This window comes from Fundulus heteroclitus, unplaced genomic scaffold (genome assembly GCF_011125445.2).
Source record: "Fundulus heteroclitus isolate FHET01 unplaced genomic scaffold, MU-UCD_Fhet_4.1 scaffold_381, whole genome shotgun sequence".
Lineage (NCBI taxonomy): Eukaryota > Metazoa > Chordata > Actinopteri > Cyprinodontiformes > Fundulidae > Fundulus > Fundulus heteroclitus.
The window spans coordinates 81598-103771 of NW_023396794.1; the positions used below are offsets into that span (position 1 = coordinate 81598).

Consider the following 22174-nt stretch of genomic DNA (forward strand, 5'->3'; position numbering starts at 1 on the left):
TAGAAGACTTTTCTTCTGCATTCATTTGATTATTTCTCTGTGTCTTCTTTTAGATTTAGTTCTGCCTTCAATAAGCTCTCTTAGCTCAGTGGCTAAACCAGGCGTTATTTGGCCACGATATCACAATACAACTTGATTAGGGCGTTTCTATTTTCTTATCCTCTCTTGTTTCCACACGCATCACACAAACGTCAGAGTCTCTGTTCCTAGCTCCAGCCACATTACTACATATGAAACAAGCCAATCATATTTCTATTCACGGGCTGGAGGCGGAGCCATGTGGCCTTCAGTATTTTGGGTGGTTGTCAACTTGTCAATCACCTATCACCACTGTGGCGTGATTATTACGGACCATCTTTGTCACTCGCTCGGCAAATTGTTGATGCACAGCTCGTATTAGCATTGACTTTAAAGAATGAATACAAGGTCTGGTAAAACGTGTAATACCAGTGTTCCCAGCCGCGATGCGCAAAATACTGAGTTTAATCCAGGTACTGTCAGGAGGAAGAGAAAGAAGTTAACAGCGCAAACTGGTTAACACTGCATGGTCCGCAAACTGTGGACCATGCGGTTCACATGGACAAAAACGGTAAGCTAGACTGCATGTTAAGTCCTGCTAGAAAGAGGTTTAGCCCGACTAGTCAAGTGTACGCTGTTAAATGTGTGTGTGTGTGTGTGTGTGTGTGTGTGTGTGTGTGTGTGTGTGTGTGTGTGTGAGAGAGAGAGAGAGAGAGACGTTCGAAGTTAATAGAAGACTCAGCCTATATGAGTTGTAAATCTTGTTGTAGGCCTATATTTAGTAGAATCAGGGGCGGATTTAGGAAATTTGGCGCCCTAGGCCAAGACAGGCATGGGGCCCTCTGAAATCAGAAGACAATACACAAAACAGGTCAATTACACAAATAGACATTTTAACAGAATACACATGCATTGAGGGCTGCACAGTGGTACAGTGGGTAGCACTGTTGCCTTGCAGCAAAGTCCTGGGTCTTTCTGCATGGAGTTTGCATGTTCTCCCTGTGCATGCTCTCCGGGTACTCTGGCTTCCTCCCACAGTCCAAAAACATGACTGTTAGGTTAATTGGCTTCTCTAAATTGTCCTTATGTGAGTGTGTGTGTGTAAATGGTTGTTTGTCCTGTCTGTCTATGTGTTGCTCTGCGACAGACTGGCAACCTATCCAGGGTGTACCCCGCCTCTCGCCCAGTGAACGCTGGAGATAGGCACCAGCAACCCCATGAGGGATTAAGCGAGTCAGAAAATGGATGGACACATGCATTATTTGTTTGACCTCTTTCTGTCCTTTTTCATGTTGTCTTTCTTTTTACTCCTTGTTGTCCCCTCTCTTTTTTCTTTTGTTTTATGGTCTTCCTGTCTTTTTCCTCAGTCTTTCAATTTCTCTCCCTTTTGCCCTAACCTTTTTTCTTATTCTTCTGTCCCTTTTACTCGCAGTCCTCTCCTTTTTCCCCCTTTTGCTCTGCCTGTCCCTTTTCCTTGTTGTTTTTCTCTCAATGTTTTTGTTTTGTCCCTTTTTCTAGAAGTTGTATTTTCTTTCTTTTGTCCTTAAAATGTTATTTTGTGATCCCAAATCTTGCAGTGGGGTGATCCATATCGGCTGACTTCAGTGAGGAAGGAGTCTTCCTTCATCAAGCCCATTCTCACTCAGCCGATTGTTCTTTCCTGTGTTTCCAAAAAGGCGGCAGCAAAAAAAATAAAAAATAAAAGTCCTTCTTTTCACTGTCGACAAGCCATGATCTGCTCATCTATTCTCCATTTTTAATTTGGATGAAATAACAGACAGCTGTTTTGGCCAGACCTGGGTCATATTCAGGAATTCCACTGTACTGACTGCTTACCAGCAGAGTGGATGATGCTGAACTCACAGTCTGGTGGAACAACATCATTATCAAAGCCTAGCTGGATAATTGTGGAACTCTCTCTGTCACAGCCAATCCCTGTCTCATTCTGAAAACAAACAGAAAACACTGTATAAGGCTTTTACCCAGTGGTTAAATGTATACTGACTCAATTGCTAAAGTAGAAATCTGAGGATTTCATACAACTTCACGTTTGTAACTCAGAGGAAAATACAGCATTTTCTACTGTACTACTATACATATTTACATTGCTAGTTACATATTTTAAAACCTTCATGCTCAGTGGAAACCTTGTGCCCCCCAAATGAAGATTTAATGTTAACATTTGTGATAAACTGAACAAGTCTTCTTTTGAGGGGTGACTTCTTGTCTTTTAAAAAAATTGTCTTGGGCTAGAAAATGAATTATGACACAGCTGAAAATCAGCTGCATGTCACTGGAAAGACTAGTGATCCTACAAATGTGACAATTGCTTAAACTACCCAACAGTAAATCTGTAACGATGAGCCAACGTTAAATGTTAAGTTGAATATTGTTTTTAGAAATGAAGTAGTGGTAAACAGTTAAACAGCACGCCAACTGTTTTTCCTATTTGTTTGTTTTGTTTGTATTGAACCTGTTTGTTTTTCTGGGTGTGGTTTCACCTGCAGTGGAGGGACCTCGTCATGGTGTATCACACTCAGGTGTGCAGACTGCACTATGGCTCAAACTAAGAGGCAGATTAAGAGGGGGATGACACTGGCCACAGTAGATTTTTGTGTTGGTATAGATTTTCATGTAATGATTGGAATTGGTTTAAGATATTTTCAGTTGTATTAGTTTGCAAATGTATTGTGTTTTTTTTTGTTATTTGTCTAATGTAAATAGTGTTGTATTTTCTATCTTGCATTTAAAATATATGTTTTAAATGCTTTTAATAATGTTTTTTCTCAATTTAGGTGAATCTGAATTTGTTGTTCATTGTTGGTTGGGTGTTCGTGTTATGGTTGGTTACACTGCTGGCTACAAAAAAATAATAAAAGAAGAAGCTTCCACAGATGAGACATTGTTTTGTTTTTTTGGACTGCCGTTCTGGGTCCCGCTTCCATGGCTGCTCGACCAGGTTGACAAGCACGTGACAAAATCAATTCACTTATAATTAGCTTGACTATAAAGATCAACAGCTGAACACAATAACACACATAAGCAATGTTAATACAAAGCTGTAATGCAGAGTGAGAAGCTGGTAAAAACTTCCTTAAGATATAGAGTTCCTGTTTTATGAATGCATAACTTGAGTTATTAAGGACTAAAACACTTGCCAAAACTACCTGTAAAAGCTAAGGGTGATTTTAGAAACAACCCCAAAAGTTTTCCTGAAATTGAACATGGAAAAAAAAAAAACACCTAAATAATTGATTTCTCACCCTTTGTAGCAAAAAAAAAAAGGAAATTCGAAACTTACTATAAAATGACCCATATGCTTTTCCATCTTTAATAGGATAAAGAAATACGTATTAATATAGGGGGAATGTCCCCTTTGACGGTTTAATACTCACTAGTTGTTCATCTCCACATGACGGACCCTCCCCAGCAGGTGCCAACATTACCGCTAAGTTTGATTGTGGGTTTCTGCTGCTGCTGCAGTGAAGAAGCCAAAGGCAGAAACTTTTGGTAACTTTGAGAGCAGATTTCTACTTTCCCCCTTCTTTCTCTTCTTTGCAGCACTGCTAGGGTAGCTTCTGTTCATCTTTCTATTCGCTCCTCTTGTCTCGCCTCTTCGCGCCATTTGTTTTCAAATGGTTTGCTGCTTTCTGCCTGGACCATTCCGCACATGCACAGCAAATGGACTGATTCAATGTAGCGGAGACTGAAGGGGGGGCCCCGATACACACTTAATATAATAAGCATTCTGATGGCATTTTAGTGAAAGAATTTCAATCAAAAACATTATTGTGCACAATTATCTCTGATGGTGACGAGTCCGCCTACAGGTGGGAGGCTGACCATCTGGCGACCTGGGGCAGGGAGAACAACCTGGAGCTCAGCGCTGTTAAAACAGTGGAGATGGTTGTGGACTTCAGGAAGAACTCAGCCCCAGCTACCCCCATCACCCTCTGTGACTCCACAATTGACACAGTGGAGCCTTTCCGCTTCCTGGGAACTATCATCTCCCAGGACCTAAAGTGGGAGCTGAACATCAACTCCCTCACCAAGAAAGCCCAGCAGAGGATGTACTTCCTGCGGCAGCTGAAGAAATTCAACCTGCCAAGGACAATGATGGTGCACTTCTACTCCTCCATCATTGAGTCCATCCTCACCTCCTTCATCACCATCTGGTACGCTGGTGCCACCATCAAGGACAAGGGCAGACTGCAGCGTGTCATCCGGTCTGCAGAGAAGGTGAATGGCTGCAATATTCCATCTCTCCAGGACCTGTACACCTCCAGGACTCTGAGGCGTGCAGGGAAGATTGTGGCTGATCCCTCGCACCCCAGTCACAAACTATTTCAGTCACTTCCCTCTGGCAGGAGGCTGCGGTCCATCAGGACCAAAACCTCACGCCACAAGAACAGTTTTTTCCCATCTGCTGCCGGCCTTATCAACAAGGCCAAGAGCTGCCCGTAACACTGGACACTGTCTCTCTCCCCGTTCAGGACTTACAAGCTTCTGCGTTATATTAACGCACAGTTTACTGAGTGTATATAGCTTCTGTATATATATCCATTTTATTTTATTTTATTTTATTTTATTTTGTATTTGATCTTTTTTGTCTGCACCATCAACACCAAGTCAAATTCCTTGTAAGTGCAAACCTACTTGGCAATAAACTTGATTCTGATTCTGATTTTAATTCTTCATCTTATCATTCCAGATACTGGGGCAACTGTAGCTCCAACAGCATTTTTATATATTAAGAAGAAGCAGCTAAAGCTTTGTGAGGCCATTAAGAAGCAGCACACAATAAAAATCAGTGACCTGACTAAGGAAAGAGACTCCCTCCAAAAACAAGTTGATCAAAGTAAGTAGGCCTAACACTTTCCGGAAAAAACATGTTTGCACACCTGACAATGATACTTTGGCGCTTTGAAAAATATTCATTCAGTTGAGTGAAAGAAAGGCCAACCTTTCATGGTGATAAGACCTTCAACAGAACGAGTGTTATTGCCCAAAAAAATGCACATGCACAGTTAATATCTGGACGATAATATCTGATGCGTTGATTGACAGCAGACACATCTATCCAACTGATAAGTTTAAGACTTTTTGAATCAGTGAAACTGAAAGTCTTACTAAATGTAAATGTTGATAATGATGTCTGTAAGTTGACTTGTATCATCATAGTTAGTAATGCATTTGGTAAAGTGTTTTCTATTATGTTGTAAATACAGATGATGGTGGGACAATTGACACATCTTCCTCGGCCAACCCGTCTCTTGTTGCATCTTCTTTCTCTTCATCCTCCAGTCCAACTAACTCCACATCATCTTCGTCATCCAGCTCCTCTTTATCCTCTTCATCCAGCTCCTCATCCTTATCAATTAATTCTTCAGATTCAGAGAATAAATTGAAGAAAAGACGCAAGAAGAAAAAGAAGCACCACCACCAGAGTCTCAAGAAAAAGGAAGAAAGAGGGAGAAAAAAGAGAAGAAAAAATGGCAACATGGCAAGCAGAGAGATAAATGTAAAGAGAGGAAGGCAACAAGGCTGCTTCCCTCGTGCGTGTCAGGCATGTAGACATCAGTGTCTGTCTCTGTCTCTGCTGTTTGTCTGTCTGTCTGTCTCTCCGTCTCTCTCTCTCTCTCTCTCTCACTCACTCACTGACACACACACACACATACATATATATTATACAGTCATGAAAAAAGATTAAGAGACCACCCTTGTTTTTTCATGTTTCTTGGTCATTTTGTTGCCTGGTATTACTAAACGTACATTTGTATGGACAAATATAATGATAACAAAAATATCTCATTAGAGTTTAATTCAAGAACTGATATCTAACCATTTTCCTTGCTTTTGTTTATAAGTGATTTTGGTTATTAAATTCTTACATCAATAGCTATGGCATTGTACTGCCAAAAACAACTTTTAGGCATCAAAACCACAGCTGGTACTTGATTGAATAACCATTATTTTTGATGACAAGGGTCGTCTCTTAATGTTTTTTCATGGCTGTATATGTTAGGGATGGGCATTTAAGGTAATTTTCAAAGTCGACAAGTCAGGTAAATCAAAATCAATTAATCGATTAGTCCTGACGTCATTATGATCTCATCTATAACGGAACAAATATACTTCACCCCAAAAGGAAACTGTAATAAATGTGTGAGATCTTATTTACTTTATATATTGGGCATGTTCCATCCATTACGTTTTTTTTATCTTGTTTTATTTTTATCATTGTGTGGGCTCCACTGTGCTTTATTGAACAGCTGAGAAAGTGGATCAGGGAGGCTGGGATTGAACTGGGCTGTCTGTGTTCATATGGCGACTGTGGCTTGATGGGTTGTAGTCGTCTTGCAATCAGAAGGTTGAGGGTTGATTCCAGCTTCCCCTTGTCACATGTCGATGTGCCCCTGGGCAATGCAATTTACCCCAAGTTGCCTACCGAGCTGCGTATCAGTGTATAAATGTGTGTGTTAGAGAGTGTGATTGAGTGAATTTGACTCTAGTGTGCAGCGCTTTGAGAGGTCAGTATGACTGGAAAAAGTTCAATCCATTTACCATTACTTTTTGCAACCACTTTGCATCTGCAGTATGTGTGTGTTTTGTGGTGTTAATTCACTATTTGTATGTTTGTTAAACTTAACTAAATTTCTATCTGTTTAAGCTTGTCATCCTGAGGAGGTCATCAACAGATACACAAAAATCCTTAAGGCATACAAGAAAGGAAGAGAGTTGAGTGTGGCATATTGACAGAAACACTATCATCGCCAGTGTTCCCATCTGTGAGCTGGCTGTTGTGGCACCAAAAAAATACAAGGAGTTGCTGGTTGCTCATACACCACAGCAACAACTGCATGACTTTGCCATAAAATTTCAGGAAGTGTTGATTAATAATTCAATCTGAAAAACTCACACAGAAAGAAAAGGCAATTAGAAGAATTTTATTGATACAATATTTTAAGAGTTTGGCGCTCAGACCTCGGCAGGAAAAATTCACGCTGAATTATACTTCAATATGCATAAGCAGGCGTATGAGAATAGGGATATTTCCCCCCAGGTCTGAAACTGGTGGTGGAGTGGAGATAAATAAAGTTTGTTCAGTCCATATGATGATCTGATTGAGCTTGATGTCCAACTTGATAAACACAGGTTTGCATGAACTGTCCATGATGAGCAAGCATGAAGCGACTGTGGAGAGGAAAAACTCCCCTTTGGGAAGAAACCTCTGGCAGAACCAGGCTCAGCATGGCGGTCTTCTGCCGGACCGTTTTAAGGAGTGACTGGGAATTCCGTAAGAGTCCAGGAGGAATTACACTCTGATAGGGACGAGGTTGAAGGAGGACCGTAGGAAAGCCAGGCGAAGCTTGCTACGATGGTGGAGAAGGGGATGGAGGTGGGTTGAAACCGGTCAACGGAGTCCAAACCGGACACGGCACAGCCACTGCTTGCTCGCTGAGGAGAAGGCCGAGACGAGGATGTAGAGTTCTTTTTAAGATGAACCCAGGATGCTGATTGGCTTCGAGGAGGAGCAGTTCAAAGCTGATTGGCTTGTGTCGGAGTCGGATGAGTCCCTGATTGATGGAGGTAGGCAATAGAGTTTCTTCAGTCTGAATTTTCGCTTAAGCTGCATTTCAAACCTTTTGAGGGATGTTGAACATCAAAAAAAAAAAAGGGGAAACTGCTTCCTTTGTCTAAGAAAACTTAGTGTTGTTTCCAGGCCAGCTGGCAGCTTTGCTAGGGCCCGGGACAAAGCAGTCTTTTTGGGCCTACCTGGATGTATTCTGGAGGACTGCAACGCCTCAGTCAGTGACGTCACTCTGTAGGTCTGGTATGTCGGGGCAATGACAGAAGTTTCGTCTCCTTTTCTGTTTCTCGACGTTTTCTTGCTCATGGTTTTTCACGTGCTTAGATAAATTTGTTGTGTTTCCACAGAATTTAACCGGCTTTTTACAAAACATACAGCTTGATTTCATTTACGGTATTAAAATAAAGCCAAACGCCGCTCTTCTTGTTTTTCCGCTGCTGCGGTCTCTCTCCCAGTCTGAACAGAAGCCACGCGGTTGTTTGTGTGTTGAGTGAAGAGAAGCTGAGTGGGCGGGCGGGCCAAAGTGAGCCTGCATGCTGATTGGCTGGCACCGCTGAGCCATGTACGAGAGGGGAGGTGGAGTAGCAGAGAGCCGTGACACACAGACTGCTGCTGCAGTTAGCGCGCGCGCGCTGACTGACACTGACCATTTTAATGATCAGAGTGTCAGTTTTGGGCCCCCCCTCTGTCCTGGGCCTGGGACAACTGCCCCGTTTGTCCCCCCCTGTCGGCGGGCGTGGTTGTTTCACTGTGGGACGGTACCCTAGAGCAGTTCAGTTGTGGCTCGGGTCGAGTTCATTGAGTATAGCGGGTCCAGGTTGTGGATATGTTTATATCAGTAATGCCAATGGCTTGAGTTTGATCTCCTTTTTTTTCTCATGTCCTGCACAAAATGTGTCCAAACCTCAAGGGTTCGTATACTGTTGTATACTGCTGTTCTGCCATGTGAGGGCTCAGTATGTTTGTTTTTGTACATTAAAAACAATGTTCAACATGTTGTCTGTTGTATGTCTTTGGCAAAATATAGTACATATAAAAGTCTATGGGTGGAAGAAGGTTGAGGTACAAAAACTGCTATTTTAGACATCACATTAAATATCTCTACCTTGAACTTGTTTCACCCATTTGCTGTTTTACAAAGTTTCACTGGTATTAGTAGATGGTTCACAAACTATTAACAAGTGACCTGTAAAGGTAGAATTAATGTAGTAGTTAAGTAGTAGTTATAAGCTTATATATGTGATTGAAACATTATTCTAAAGTTGCAGCTATTCGTCATTTACCAGCAGTTAATAAATGAGGAATAGTTGCAACTTTAGAATAACGTCCCAATAACATATATAAAACATTAAAGGCATACTATGCAACATTTTTCAGTTAATTAATGTGTTTCATACCGTTTTGGATGATTAAATGAGTCATTTCAGGTCGAACAAAGGTTTTCTCGGCCGCCCTGGTGGTCTGTGGGGGAAATACCGTACTTGCAATTGCAAGAGCCCTCGGCCCGCACCCACAGGCTCAGAAGTCTTGTGCAAGACTGCGAGAGTCGGTCTTGCTTTACGGCGAGAACTCCATGTGTTTTTGCCCTGCCATTCACTATATGCACGCACGAAAGCAACAACAAAGAACCACGTGTTAACGTCAAATAAACATGCAAGCATATCGAGTTTTTTATTATTATTATTATTTTATTTTTATTTTTTTTATGTTGGCGAGGCGGTAGCGTGAGTTTGGCGAGGCGGCCGCCTCGCCAAGATAGCACTGCGGGAAACCCTGATGTTCATACTTTCACTGTGTTAGTCATTGTTTGTACAGCCGTTTTTTTGACTTTTCGTTGCGTTCGCCTGTCTGCTAAGCTCAAAACAACCGCACCTGGCTTGACGGAGAAACCAGAACAGCTGAGCATCTTTATGACAGTGCACTTTTACTTTCGCTCCTTTGGGGGGAGCCTCGCTGGAAAATCAACCCCGGTTGCATAGTATACCTTTAACTGATACTAAACAAGTAATTAGTAAGTAATTCACTAACAGTTTATTAATGGTCTATTAACTATTTATAAGGAATAGGTATAAATCCTTAGCCAACTATTTACAGACACTTAACAAGTGATTAATAACTCATTAGTTAACAGTTCATCTATTAACTAGTTATAACGGATAGTTATTATAAAGTGTTACTGGAAACGGTATTACCAATCTATATAATCTGATCCAATCTGTATAATCTGATCCAATCCAAATATTCTGATCAAATTTAACTTTGGAAAGTGCCTTGAGATTAACCTGACTCCGCCAGATAGATTTGCTTCGCATATCCATCTGGAAACCTTCCGTTGAAGTAATTTTGGGAAGGGGCGAAAATACTGGTTAGCTCATTGGCCTATGTTGGTGATAGACGGGCCAAATAAACCAATCAGATCAACGAAGAATATGACGTACTCGTCAACATGCTTCGTCGTCGCTCGTAACAGAGCGACAACGAAAACACAACCACAAGCCAATCTACTCTTGCTGCTGCAGGTAAAGGCTCGTTAGCTCAGCAGAGAAATACTCTGTAATTCCGATAAAACTTGCTTGATAGCCACGCTAACGCTAGTTTCATCGGCTGAAGCCGCCATGTTCTTTAGACTGAATTGTCGCGCTTCTCGTTGCGTCACACCTCAACCCGCCTCAAAGCCAACGCTGATTGGACGTTCGTTTGGTGAACGGCTCCAAATTTTCTTTAACGGAGAGTAGCCAGACTGATCTGCGAGTGAAACCTTGAAAGCTCGCGAGATCAGGATGGTCTCACGAGGCTACCTTGAGATGACATGTATCATGAATTGGCGCTATATAAATAAAACTGAATTAAATTGGATTGATGCAGACTTTCCTCAAGTGTGAAATTATTATAAAATCAGGCAGAAACTTGTGTAGTGTGGCCCCAGCTTTAGCAGTACGACGTCAGTTATTTGCACTGTGCTCTGCTGACAAAAAGCAAATGCAGTAGCAATAATTAGTGGGAACAATGAAACATCTTACAGAGCAGAGGTGGCAAATTGTTTGAGCTGTTGTAGAGACAGCAGTATGTCTCTCAATGTCAGAAAGGTAAAAACTTGATTATAAACTTTGTTTAGAAAGATTTTTAACATATTCCCTAAACAAATTAATGAAAATTTACACCACAACCCATGATTGTTTTGTAAATTCTGGTATATCCAACGAGTAGACTTTTTTTAATTTAAGAATGCCCATTATATTTAAAGGTATTAAGAATGACTGCCATAGTACAACATTGCTAATAGGTCTAAAAAGGTTGATTGGCTTGTGAAAAAGTACATAAATATATAAAAATAGTTAATTTAAAACAAGAAGTATAACTTGGATTTGTATGGAAAACATTTTAGTTAGCTATATAATTTAATTTGATATAAATTATAATTATTTCTGTGTTCTCTATATTTCTTCTGTATTTGGTTTACAATGGCACAGTAATTTCCATTTTTCCAGACGTAATATTCTTCCAAAAACTCTGTTATTAACAGCTGGAGTAGCAGTGCCAAGCTCAGAGTTGTGTACAGAACAGAGGCTGTCCAGCAGATGAGCTCTCATCTGCTGGAGCTGAGGAAAGCACATGGTCAAGTGGTCAACAAATGAAAATGGAAAATTGCTACTACTTGTTGAGCCGCTTCAAGTACACACAGTGGATGGAGGTGGTCAGGTCATGATGAATGCCCCGTGTCCCCATTGTTGTTGATATGATCAAAAAATTCCAGGGGCCACCCTTACCCTCATTCTCTATTCTCAACCAAAAACAGACAAACAGATGTGTGCAGGTCAGCTGAAAGCACAGAAAATTGCCTCTGCAAAATTACCTTTGGAATAAAAAAAAAAATTCCAATGTTGATTTTTTTTTTTTTTTGTCTTTTGCGACCTGTTAATGTTTTTCATCAAAATAACAGGGCTTTGCATTTGTTTTTCAGGAAACCAAACTGGGGAGTTGGGATGCATTGAGCTGTTCTGTTAAGCACAGTGGCCATTGCATGACTGGTTAGCCAGTGTTACTTGATTATGACAGAATTCAATTGAATTGCCTAATTTGATTCAGATTCAGTCAAATGAAGGGATGCAAACGGGGGTTCAATCTTCTGGCAGAGAATCTCTGGAGTTACCTGCGGTCTGTGGGTGTTGGCTAATCCTGAACTGCAGAAATCTTGGCAGGGTCTATTATTTGGTTTATTTGTAATGATGAAGTTAAGGAAGGTGTCAGGATGCAGCGTGAGGGCTGCATGCTGAGCCTCTCTCCCTCTCTCTCGTTACTGCGCAGCCTGATGGGTTTCACCTGGCAGGCTGCAATTAACTCGCAACTGCTTCCACCTGGTTCCACCCTTATATAAACATACCTCTTTCTGCTCTCGTTGCCGGCCCGTAGTGTTCACTCCAGCTCAGTCTAAGTCGTTCTCCAGTCCAGCAAATCAGCTCAACGTTCTCCAGTCCAGCAACTCAGTCCAACGTTCTCCAGTCCAGCAACTCAGTTCAACGTTCTCCAGTCCAGCAACTCAGTTCAACGTTCTCCAGTCCAGCAACTCAGTTCAACGTTCTCCAGTCCAGCAAATCAGCTCAACGTTCTCCAGTCCAGCAAATCAGCTCAACGTTCTCCAGTCCAGCAAATCAGCTCAACGTTCTCCAGTCCAGCAAATCAGCTCAACGTTCTCCAGTCCAGCACCTCAGCTCAACGTTCTCCAGTCATGCTACTCAGCTCAATGCTTTCAAGTCCTCCGCTCCCGAGTCTCCTCCCGGTCAGTCTCCCCGTGCTCCTCCTGCTAGCCAGCTTCCGCACCCTTCACCTCCGTCCATAAGACTCTGGTTCCTCTCGCCATTCACCCATCATTCTGTACAATAAAACTCACTTCAAGATCAAGCTCTGTGTGTGCGTGCTGTGTCCGGGTTCATCCAAAGACAAATCATGACAATTACGGGCCGGCCAAAGGATGAACCCGAGCACGCACAGAGCCTAGGTGCGGAAGCTGGTAGGATCTGCCCCGCCTCAGTCCTGTCTGCGTGCTCAGCTTCCCGTCCGTGTCTCAAGATCCCCGCTCTCGACTTTCTGTCTGTGTCTCCAGTTCCTCCCTGCGATCTCTAGTTCCTGTCTGCGGGTTCAAGTTCCCACCCTAGATCTAGTTTCCTAGTTTAGCGTTATTTTTCCAGATTTATTTTCCAGATTCTCGTTTTTTAGTTAGACATCCAGTTCTCTAGTTTCAGTTGTTGTTTTGAGTTATTTTGGTCCCGAGGTTTTGAGTTATTTAACATTCTTTGGTTTACAGTTTTCTAGTGTTCCTTTAGAGTTCTTAGTTTGATTGTTCTGAGGATTTATTTGGGTTGAATCTTAGTTTGGTTTATCTAGGAATTTTGAGTTTCGGAATTATTCAGGAGTTTTTTCCACTTTCCTTAAAAGTATTTGAGTTTCTGTTTTGCTTTGGGGTATATTTTCAGTTCGGTCCAATTGTTCTAGGTTTCCCTTTAGGCTTTCGAATTTTGGTTCTGAATTTTTAGTTTTCACCTTAGATTTCCTGTTTTGCTCGTGTTCCTATTTTTAGCTGTAGTTATCTAGTTTTTCATCAGTTTGGTTGAACCTGCCCTCGTCTCCTTGTTAGGCCCGAGCAGCGAAGCGCTGCGAAGGCCTATTGTATCTGTAGTGTTAATTAGGCCCGAGCAGCTAAGCGCTGCGAAGGCCTATTGTATCTGTGTTGTTTCTTATTATTATTATTCTGCCCCCCTAAAGAGGGGCCTTTTTGGGGGCCTTACCATTTTCAAAAACTCACCAAACTTGGCGGATGCAAGAAGACTGTTTAAAAATTTTGGATTTTAAGGTCGTCACAAAAATCAAAAGAAAAATGCCTCAACGGTGCCACCTAGAAATTTTCAAAGGACCCTTTGCTATTCACTTACTTCATCATAGAGTAATGAAATTTTGTACAGTTGTAGATCTAAGCAAGACGCTCAGAATTTACAATTAACGTCATAGTGCAAATATCACAGGAAGTCGGCCATTTTAGATTGAAAGTCGTAATTTGACCTCATTTTTGACGTTTACAGCATTGGTATTTGATCGAACTCGTCCTAGGGATTTCGAGCGAGCGGCTTAAAACTCCGTCAGTCTGATCATAAGGCATGGCCAATTAAAAGTTATCAAAACGGTGAGTTTTTGAGCATTTTGAAGGGGCGTTAGCAGGGGTCAAAGTTCACCTACTCGCCACAAAACATAAAACTGTTATATCTCCCACACAGAAACACACAGAGGCACCAAACTTTCTGTGATTGTTCATCATCGGGTCTTCTACAATATCCAATGGTCAAATGATGACATCACTTAGGCCACGCCCCCTGACAACAGGAAAAACTGTTATATCTCCTACACAGAAACACACAGAGGCACCAAACTTTCTGTGATTGATCATCATCGGGTCTTCTACAATATCCAATGGTCAAATGATGACGTCACTTAGGCCACGCCCCCTGACAACAGGAAAAACTGCTATATCTCCTACACAGAAACACACAGAGGCACCAAACTTTCTGTGATTGATCATCATCAGGTCTTCTACAATATCCAATGGTCAAATGATGACATCACTTAGGCCACGCCCCCTGAAAACAGGAAAAACTGTTATATCTCCTACACAGAAACACACAGAGGCACCAAACTTTCTGTGATTGATCATCATCGGGTCTTCTACAATATCCAATGGTCAAATGATGACATCACTTAGGCCACGCCCCCTGACAACAGGAAAAACTGCTATATCTCCTACACAGAAACACACAGAGGCACCAAACTTTCTGATTGATCATCATCGGGTCTTCTACAATATCCAATGGTCAAATGATGACATCACTTAGACCACGCCCCCTGACAACAGGAAGTGTCATGTTTTATTGTTAGCAGTCGCTATGTTACCCCTCTGAGCTAATCAACATGAACGAGATCCTGGCGGGCGGCCAGCGGTGCGCAAATCCCAGTGGTGGCCAAGGCCGGAGCGGCGCTTGGCTGCGAGGGCCGCTCGATGCCGCTTGCGGCTTTAATTCTTATTATTCTGCCCCCCTAAAGAGGGGCCTTTTTGGGGGCTTTATCATACTCAAAAACTCACCAAACTTGGCGGATGCAAGAAGACTGTTTAAAAATTTTGTATTTTAAGGTCGTCACAAAAATCAAAAGAAAAATGCCTCAACGGCGCCACCTAGCAATTTTCAAAGGACCCTTTGCTATTCACTTACTTCATCATAGAGACATGAAATTTGGTACAGTTATAGAGCTCACCAAGACGCTCAGAATTTACAATTAATGTCATAGTGCAAATATCACAGGAAGTCGGCCATTTTAGATTGAATGTCTGATTTTGACCCCATTTTTGACGTTTACAGCATTGGTATTTGATCGAACTCCTCCTAGAGATTTTAAGTGAGCGGCTTGAAACTCGGTCAGTCTGATCATAAGGCATGGCCAAATAAAAGTTATCAAAACGGTGAGTTTTTGAGCATGCTGAAGGGGCGTTGGCAGGGGTCAAAGTTCACCTATTCGCCACAAAAAATAAAAGTGTTATATCTCCCACACAGAAACACACAGAGTCACCAAACTTTCCATGATTGATCATCATCAGGTCTTCTAAAATTTCCAATGATCAAATGATGACATAATTTAGGCCACGCCCCCTGACAACAGAAAGTGTCATGTTTTGCTGTAAACGGTCGCTATGTTACCCCTCTGAGCTAATCAACATGAAACTGTGTCCATAGACAGAAGACATGTAGGTGTATTGTGCATTCCAGCCCCAAGTGGATTCGATGGAGCAGGAGAGCGTTGCGGCGTGGTGAAGTCACCTCAAACGCCGCTGCGGTACGTTTGGCTCTGAATTCCACAGTTTTGGGCCGAGCTGCTTAAAACTCACTTGGATGCATCCTTATCCACCCCTTAACAGGAATCCATAACAAACTTTGGTGGGCGTGACCTAATGCCTCAACGGCGCCACCTAGCAATTTTCAAGAGACCCTTTGCTATTCACTTACTTATTCGTAAAGACATGAAATTTGGTATAGTTGTAGAACTCACCACGACGCTCAGAATTTACAATTGATGTCATAGTGCAAGTATCACAGGAAGTTGGCCATTTTAGATTGAAGGTCGTATTTTGACCCCATTTTTGACGTTTACAGCATTGGTATTTGATCGAACTCCTCCTAGGGATTTTTAGCGAGCGGCTTGAAACTCGGTCAGTCTGATCATAAGGCATGCCCAATTAAAAGTTATCAAAACGGTGAGTTTTTGAGCATTTTGAAGGGGCGTTAGCAGGGGTCAAAGTTCACCTACTCGCCACAAAAAATAAAACTGTTATATCTCCTACACAGACACACACAGAGGCACCAAACTTTCTGTGATTGATCATCATCGGGTCTCCTACAATATCCAATGGTCAAATGATGACATTGCTTAGGCCACGCCCCCTGACAACAGGAAGTGTCATGTTTTGTTGTAAGCGGTCGCTATGTTACCCCTCTGAGCTAATCAACATGAAACTGTGTCAAGAGACAGAAGACATATTGGTGTGTTGTGGATTCCAGCCCCAAGTGGATTCCATGGAGCAGGGCGGCGTGGTGGCGTGGGGAAGTCACATCAAACCATATATTTTTAATCTTTTGACAGCATTATATGCTCAAATCTGTCCACCAGGTGGCAGCAAGAGACCACAAATAAACCACAAACCAAGTTGTCTTGTTCAGTAAGGCAAGGCAAGGCAAATTTATTTATATAGCACAATTCAGTACAAAGACAATGCAAAGTGCTTTACATGATTAAAATATAGCAAAATAAAACAGAATAAAAGCAAGTAGGAATAAAATGTAGATAGAAAAAAGAACAAAAAAGTGGTGATTCAGTTAACTAGAACAGTTGAAGGCAATCCTAAACAAATGTGTTTTTAATCTTGATTTAAAGGAACTCAGGCTTTCCGCACCTTTACAATTTTCTGGAAGTTTGTTCCAGATCAGTGGAGCATAGGAACTAAATGCTGCTTCTCCTTGTTTCGTTCTGGTTCTAGGTATACAGAGTAGGCTAGAGCCAGAAGACCTTAATGGTCTGGATGGTTGATACACAGATAACAAGTCTGATGTATTTAGGTGCTAGGCCATTCAGGGATTTATAGACGAACAGAAGTTTTTAAAGTCTATTCTCTGATATACAGGGAGCCATGGAAGGACTTTAGAACTGGGGTGATGTGCTCTACTTTCTAAGTCTTAGTGAGGACGTGGTCAACAGCGTTCTGGATCAGCTGCAGCTGTCTGATCCACTTTTTAGGCAGACCTGTAAAAACACCGTTGCAGTAATCAATTCTACTAATTATAAATGCATGGATTAGTTTTTCCAGATCCTGCTGAGACCTTTAATCCTGGAAATGTTTTTCAGGTGATAGAAAGCTGACCTTGTAACTGTCTTTAGATGCTTTTGGAGGTTCAGGTCTGAGACCATTACTACTCCCAGATTTCGGGCCTCATCAGTGGTTCCTAGCTGAAGCGACTGAAGCTGTGTGCTAACCTTTGATCTCTCCTCTATTGGTCCAAAAATTATTACTTCTGTTTTGTTTTTATTCAACTGAAGAAAATTTTGGCACATCCACGTATTGATTTCTTCTAGGCATTTACTCAGTGCTTGAACTGGTTCATAGTCACCTGGTGACATGGTGATGTAGAGCTGTGTGTCGTCTGCATAGTTATGGTAGCTGATGTTGTTATTTCTTATGATCTGAGCTAGAGGAGCATGTAGATATTGAATGGGAGGGGACCCAGGATGGACCCTTGGGGAACCCCACATGTGGTTTTTGTAATCTTCGATGTAAAGTTACCTACTGATACAAAAAAGTCCCTGTCCTTTAAGTAGGATTTAAACCAGTGGAGAGATGTACCACAGAGGCCGACCCAGTTCTCCAGGCGCTCTAACAGAATGCAGTGATCAACAGTATCAAATGCTGCACTGATGTCCAACAGAACCAGCACGGTGGTTCTGAGGTCCAATAGAGCCAGCACGGTGGTTCTTCCACAGTCTGTATTTATATGGATGTCATTAAACACCTTGATAAGGGCGGTCTCTGTACTGTGGTGAGCACGGAAGCCAGACTGGAAAACGTCAAAGCGGCTGGTCGTTGTTAAGAAGGTGTTTAATTGTTGAAACACAGCTTTTTCAATAATCTTACTGATAAAGGGGAGGTTTGAGATGGGCCTGTAGTTCTGGAGTAGTAGTTTGTCTAAATATCTTTTTTAACAGTGGTTTGATAATTGCTGTTTTCAGGGACTGGGGGGAAAACACCTGACAGAAGGGACGTGTTTATTATCTGAGTCAAATCAGACGCTATGACAGGCAAAACTTTCTTAAGGAAAACTGTAGGTAGAGCATCAAGACAGCATGAGGAGGAACTTAGCTGCTGAATGATCTCCTCTAAGCTTTTGGAGTTTATTTGGCTGAATTGGGACATTTTGTCAGGATAAGTTCCAGCTGAATACGGCTTTGGTTCTAGAGTTGGTGTGGATGTACAAACTGATCTTCTAATTATCAGTTTATTTATTTTTTAGACTAGTTCCATATGAGAGGTTGCAAGAAAACTTGTAACTTTACTGAATTTGCAGCTTAAGAAGATTGGGTTTGACAGACAACACCAACTGTCCCCTCAATCCAGTGCACACAATACCACAACAGACCTCATCACGCTTTACAGTACATCAAGAAAACTAAATCAACTAAAACAAGTTCACGAGTGCACATGAAATTAAGTTAATCCATATTTGTGTGTCAGGGTGTCTAAGCACTCTCCAGAATTTGACATCTCAGCAGGACCTGTAATAATTATAGAAAGTAACGTTATAGTTGTTCTGCCTTTTGTTAAGACAGCAAGGAATTCATGTCGTGAATACATTACATAAATAAGATATAAATTAATTATTACTCAGAGGAAATCCATGGTAAAAACAGTTAGAAACGTTTTGGGTTCATATTTAATCAGAGTGAGACATCACAACTTTGTTAGATCTCTATGTGAATTACGTGAGATAGTGAGTGCTCTCACCTTAAATAAAAGATCTTTGACGTATTTTGCTCTGGTAAAAGCTGCTTTTCAGCGATGAAGCTAGGGAAACTGCTAATGTTGAAGTTGAATTTGTTCTACACGCTTCTGCCTTGGAAAATATTCGTCTTTTTACAAAAAGAATGTTTAAAGCCAGATTTGTGGATAAAGGTTATTCAGACAACGCAAGAAAAGGAAGCTTTGTGTGGGGAACTTTTGTCCTAGCTGTCTAGCTGCATATGGCCCCAGGACAGCACAATCGTTTTCTTGAAGTATAATTTTGGAGAAGTAGAAACAAGTATTAATTTCAAAAGGTAGGTAAAAGAGGAAAAAAGTTTTTACAAAATCTTAAAATGTTGGATAGTTGTTATTTCCATCTTGCTGTGAAAATTGGTGAAATATTATCATTTTTAATGCTTAGATATAAAATTGCAAGGCAATTACTAAAATTGCCGTTTCTTGAAAATGTTTTTTGGCATGCCATACTTTATATTTATAGGTAGCCTAGATGTGCATAATAAAAGAGTGGAACTAAAAGCTGGTCTAAAATTTTTATGGAGCTTTAACTTGCTAAGAGTAATAACGTTAGATGATTATATCTTTAAAATGAGATAACTGTCTCATAAAATGTGATAGTTTACTTGGTCTAAAGAGATGATTCAATTAAATGTTATTTATATAGCGCCAATTCATGAAATATATCATCTCAAGGCACTTTACAAAGTCAAAATCAATCAGATTATACAAATTGGGTCAGATTATACACATTGGTCTAAAAAATTCCTATATAAGGGAACCAGTTCATTGCATCAAAGTCTTGACAAGTAGCATTCTCTCTTGAAGAAGCGTAGAGCTACAGGGAGAGTCGTCTGCATTGTACATGGCTTTGCAGCAATCCTACCTACTGAGCAAGCATGAAGCAACAGCAGGAAAAAAACTCCCCATTAACGGGAAGGAAAACCTCCAGCAGAACCGGGCTCAGTATGAACGGTCATCTGCCTCGACCGACTGGGGTTACAGAAGACAGAGCAGAGACACAACAAGAGAGACAAAAAAGCACAGAAGTTCTACATTAGATGGTAGTAGCGGGTGATGTGTCTTCCCTGGATGATGCCACAGCTAACAGAACGCCAGACCAGGTGTACCTACTATGAAGAAAAAAGAAAAATCAAAAAGTTAAAAGCTGAAATGACAACAGTCATTCAAAATTGAAGAACAATAGACCCTGATGTCCTGCAGTAGCCTAAACGTATAGCAGCATAACTATAGAGGTAGCTTAGGGTAACATGAGCCACTCTAACTAGAAGCTTTTTAAAAAAGGAAAGTCCAAAGAGCCAGCTTCTAATGGAGAAGTTCAAGTATCTTGGGGTCTTGTTCATGAATGAGGGGAAGATGGAGCGGGAGATCGACAGGCGGATTGGTGCAGCGTCTGATGTGAAGCGGGCGCTGTACCGGTCCGTTGTGGTGAAGAGAGAGCTGAGCCAAAAGGCGAAGCTCTCGATTTACCGGTCGATCTACGTTCCTACGCTCATCTATGGTCACGAGCTTTGGGTCGTGACCGAAAGAACGAGATCCCGGATACAAGATCCCGAAATTAGTTTTCTCCATAGTGTGTGTGAGCTCTCCCTTAGAGATAAGGTGAGGAGCTCAGTCATCTGGGGAGGACTTAGAGTAGAGCCACTGCTTCTTCACGTCGAGAGGAGCCAGTTGAGGTGGCTTGTGCATCTGGTTAGGATGCCTCCTGGACGCCTCCCTGGTGAGGTGTTCCGGGCACGTCCCACCAGGAGGAGGCCCAGAGGGAGACCCAGGACATGCAGGAGGGACTATGTCTCTCGGCTGGCCTGCAAACGCCTTGGGATTCCCCCGGAGGAGCTGGCCCAAGTGGCTGGGGAGAGGAATGTCTGGGCCTCCTTTATAAAGCTGCTACCCCCGCGTTATTGCTAAAGTGTTCCTTTGGCAATAGTCCAATTGCTAAAGTGTTACTTTTACATTACTTTTGGGTGTGTATCCACCAATTTAGATGTTAAACTTTCATAAAAGCTGTCTTAATGCAAGAAACAAAACCCTTAGACACATGAAATAGCAAGTAACTTTAAAAAACTAAAATGGTTTTGTTAACTTTTCACATTAAACTGGATTAACAGCTAGTAAGATACCTTTGATTAAATTGGTATACTAATGTTTAAACCAGGGGTGTCAAAGCTACGGCCCACGGGCCGAATTCGGCCCGCCGAACGATTTAGTCCGGTCCGATGGCCAAATGCATTATCATTATTCAACGGCTGTATCTCCTCGCTGCATCGCGCGATCTGCACCAGATTTTTTTGAGTCGTGGGGGAGCGCTGCCGAACACGTTCGTGTAAATCGCCCAGTGGACGGGCGGGCAAAATGCGTGACAGCATCTGCGGTGGCGGGCGGGCGGCGGTGCGCAAATCCCAGCGGTGGCCAATAGGCCAGAGCGGCGCTTTGCTGCGAGGGCCGCTCATCACCGCTTGCGGTTTTAATTTTGCTTGGTTTTGTGGTTTTGCTCTGGGTTTCGGTCCCCCTCCTAGTTTTCTGGTTTATTTTGGTTTTTCCGTGTAGCCCCCGTCCTAGTCTTGTAGCCCCCGTCCTAGTCTTGTAGCCCCCGTCCTAGTCTTGTAGCCACCGTCTTAGTCTAGTAGTCCCTGTCTTAGTATAGTAGTCCATTGTTTTCCCTGGCCTAGTCCTCCTGTCATGTCTTCCTCTGTGTTTAGGCGCTGCCAGAGCCCTCCGGCGCCTCTAGTCACCGGCTGAGCCCTCTGGCGCACCCGCCTGTTGCTGCCCAACGCATGCAAGCCGCCACCAGAGCCCTCCGGCGCTCCCATGTCGCCGGCTGAGCCTCTGGTGCGATCGGCCAGTTGCTGCTCGGCGCATTCCCTGATTCTGGCGTGTTAGGACGCCTTCTGTTTGTGTTTCCTGGCGTGTTAGAACGCCCCCGTTCGTGTTCCGGCGTGTTAGGACGCCCTCCGTTCTTGCTTCCCCTGGCGTTCCCATACGCCAGTTCTTTTCCCCAGGTTTACCATACACGAATTGTGCTCTAGCGTTCCTATACGCTGTTGAGCCCAGTGTATGGTCCGCCTGTACCTTTCTCTGGCGTTTCCATACGCCAGTTCTTTCCCTGGCGTTTTCATACGCCCATCCTCCTCCCTGGCTTATCTGTATGCTAGTTGTGCTCCACCGTTTCCGTACGATGTTGAGCCCTAGCATATCAGTACGCCTGTACTTACCCCTTGGCGCTGCCGTGCGCCCGTTCTGCCTCGGCGTTTTCCTCACGCCCTGGCAATCTCTCCTTTGCGCCCCGGCGTTTCCCTCACGCCCCGGCGAGTTGCTTACCTTGCGCCCCGGCGTTTTCCTCACGCCCCGGCGATCTCTCCTTGCGCCCCGGCGTTTTCCTCACGCCCCGGCGAGTTGCTTACCTTGCGCCCCGGCGTTTCCCTCACGCCCTGGTGATCTTTCCCTTG

General features: G+C 42.7%; 1 pseudogene; it reads left to right on the top strand.

Moving 5' to 3' along the window:
• Positions 1-576: 576 nt before the first annotated feature.
• Positions 577-21550, top strand: LOC118560090 (annotated as a pseudogene).
• Positions 21551-22174: the final 624 nt, after the last annotated feature.